The 3,325-nt window shown below is 39.5% G+C and overlaps 1 pseudogene; it reads right to left on the bottom strand.

The window, feature by feature from the left end:
• Window positions 1–319: 319 nt before the first annotated feature.
• Window positions 320–2,216, bottom strand: LOC125171665 (archaemetzincin-2-like; annotated as a pseudogene).
• Between the last annotated feature and the right edge of the window lie 1,109 nt (window positions 2,217–3,325).

Raw genomic sequence — 3,325 nt, 5'->3', positions numbered from 1 at the left:
TGGATTGTAAATAATGTTCTAGTGAACACTGGCATACAAGTATCTGTTCAAGGGCTTTACTTCACTTTGGATATATATTTAGGAGTGGGATTTCTGAATCATATAAAAATTCTGTGTTGGGGCACCAGGGTGGTTCAGTCGGTTAAGCCTCGGACTTCGGCTCAGGTCATGATCTCACAGTTCGTGAGTTCGAGACCCATGTCGGACACTGTGCTGACAGCTCAGAGCCTGGAGCCTGCTTCTGATTTTGTCTCCCTCTCTCTCTGCCCCTCCCGCGCTCACACTTTCTCCATTAAGGTTTCCTCAAGTTTTGCCAAATTCACGTTATCCTCCTGACTGTGTTTTGGAGTGATTCACCATCAGTCCACCTCACCAGCACTTTGCATCTTTCTACAATATGTTGAAACCAGCAAACTGCAACTTGTGCAAACTGATGGGGCAAAGATTTAGGAGAGGTAGTTGGCTTTTTCTAAGTGGCTGGAGCCTCACATTAGACATACAAGGCCCTGACAGTGTTTCAGTCCATATTTGTGTGTAATCTCATTGGCTAAAGTCTTACAAGACTGACGCAGCAAAATACTAGTCCCTGTAGGTATAGAAGAGTTATCAGAAATTGAATCGTCACTTGATGTTTCCTGGATCTCTTTACTTTGTTCTTCCTATCATGAGCTATAAAAAGTCACTGCCATAACCTGGCAAAGCTGAATATTCCCACACCATCTGTCAAAGAGGCCTGTCCAAAGAAAAAATTCCAGGAATCTCTTGAGTAAAGATCAATTGTTGTTTTCCCCACGACAGAATGCATCTTCGGGTTTCTTTTTTGTTAAACCTTCACAATGTGCCCTGCGTACATTTGTGGATTTTTTGCACTATCGTTGACTCTAACAATGCAGAAACAGGAAGTGTTTCTAGGAGTTTTACTGTGAACCCATAGAAAAGTTTCCACTGTAACGCTTGAGCCATGTAATACATTCTTAACTTGTAATTCTGGTGTTTCCTGGAGATCCAGTATATACCAACGGACTGTATGTAAATACTGCATTTCTTTGGGGAGGGTGTCTTTCTACAAGGATCACTGAAAACCTGTTCAACATTGTCAGGAGCTTCATGATGGGAAGAGATCCGATCTGATTACAAATGCAAGGTGATGACCTATCAGAATGGCTAACATTAACAACTCAGGCAACAACAGATGTTGGTGAGGATGTGGAGAAAGAGGATCTCTTTTGCATCGTTGGTGGGAATGCAAGCTAGTGCAGCCACTCTGGAAAACAGTATGGAGGTTCCTCAAAAAATTAAAAGTAGAACTACCCTATGACCCAGAAATTGCACTACTAGGTATTTATCCAAGGGATACAGTGTGCTGTTTCAAAGGGACACATGCACCCCAATGTTTAGAGCAACTCTATCAACAATAGCCAAAGTATGGAAAGAGCCCAAATGTCCATTGATGGATGAGTGATAAAGGATGAATGAATGGATAAAGAAAATGTGATATATATATATATATACATACATATATATATGTATACACATACACACAATGGAGTATTACTCGGCAATCAAAAAGAATGAAATCTTGCCATTTGCAACTACGTGGATGGAACTGGAGGGTATTATGGTAAGTGAAATTAGAGAAAAACAAAAATCATATGACTTCACTCATAAGAGGACTTTAAGATACAAAATAGATGAGCATAAGGGAAGGGAAGCAAAAACAATATAAAAACAGGGAGGGGTACGAAACATAAGAGACTCTTAAATATGGAGAACAGAGGGTTACTGAAGGAGTTGTGGGAGGGGGGATGGGCTAAATGGGGAAGAGGCATTAAGGAACCTACTCCTGAAATCATGGTTGCACTATATGCTTGGATGTAAATTAAAAAACTAATAATAATAAAAGAAAAAAATGCAAGGTGATGAGTCCAAAGAGAGCACTGTCTCTGGCTGGAAGGATTCACTCACCAAATGCTGTTCCCCAGCATCTAAGTTCTCATACTGTTACACAGTGCTGGATTCTTTGAGATGAGAGCTATTTTTAGTGTCTGTTCAGGTGGTCACACTGTTTCCATCTTTAGAGACAAAGTTTCCCATTGAAGTTTTTGCCTTGGACAGAAGTGTCTACACCTGGCCATAGAATTGTGTAGGATGCCTTCCCCACATCAGGCCTCAATGCCGCGCACTCACCTCCCATGGCAACACTTGCACACCTCCATTTCTTCTTGCATTAGTTTGGGTAGAATATCCTTTTTATTTCCATAAAATTGATAGTAATGTCCCTACATTCATTTCTGATTTCTTTTTAATTTTTTTAATGTTTATTTGTTTTTGAGAGAGAGAAAGACAGAGAGTGAGAGGGGGAGGGGTAGAGAGAGGGAGACATAGACTCAGAAGCAGGCTCTAGTCTCCAAGCTGTCAGCACAGAGCCCGACGCAGGACTCGAACTCACAAGCCATGAGATCATGACCTGAGCCAAAGTTGGACACTCAACTGACTGAGCCACCCAAGTGCCCCATCATTTCTGATTTTAGTAATTTGAATCTTTTTTTATTCTTAGTCAATCTAGAGAAAGGTTTTTGTTAATTTTGTTCATCTTTTCAAAGAACCAACTTTTAGTTTTGTTGATTTTCTCTTTCTGTTCTCTTATCTCTATTCTGTTTTTATTTCCTTCTGCTAGCTTTGGGATTAGTTCGCTTTTTTTCCCTAGCTCCTTAAGATGTAAAATTAAGGTTACTGACTTGAAATATTCCTTTTTTCAGCATATACATTTACAACTATAAATTTCCCTCTGAGCACTGCTTGTGCTGCATTCCTTAAGTTTTGCCGTGTTGTGTTTCCACTTGTCTCAAGGTGCTTTCTAATTTCCCTTGTTAGTTGTTCTTGTGGTCAAAGAGTGTTTGTTTACTTCCCACCTGTTTGTAAATTGTCCAGTTTTATTTTATTCATTTCCAGTTTCATTCTATTGTGATTGAAAAAGATATTGTATATGGTTTGAAGCTACTTAAATTTATTGAGACTTGTTTTGTGGCCTAACATATGGTCTCTTCTGGAGAATATTCCACATGTACCTGAGAAGGATGTGTAGCAACTCCTGTTGCCAAGTGTTCTGTATCTGTCTGTTACATCAGCTCAGTTTATAGTGTTGTTCACATTCTTGGTTTCCTTATTCATCCATCTGGTTGTTTCTATCCACTGCTGAGAGTGGCAAGTGTAGTCTCCAACTATTATTGTTGAACTATTTCCCCTGCAATTCTGTCAATTTTTCCTTCATATAGTTTTGGTGGTACTTATTTCTGGATATGTTTATAATTGTCATGTCTTCATG

Source organism: Prionailurus viverrinus, chromosome C1, assembly GCF_022837055.1.
Source record: "Prionailurus viverrinus isolate Anna chromosome C1, UM_Priviv_1.0, whole genome shotgun sequence".
NCBI classification, from domain to species: Eukaryota; Metazoa; Chordata; class Mammalia; order Carnivora; family Felidae; genus Prionailurus; species Prionailurus viverrinus.
The sequence above is the reverse complement of the archived record's forward strand: the minus strand, read 5'-3'. Positions and strand labels throughout refer to the sequence as shown.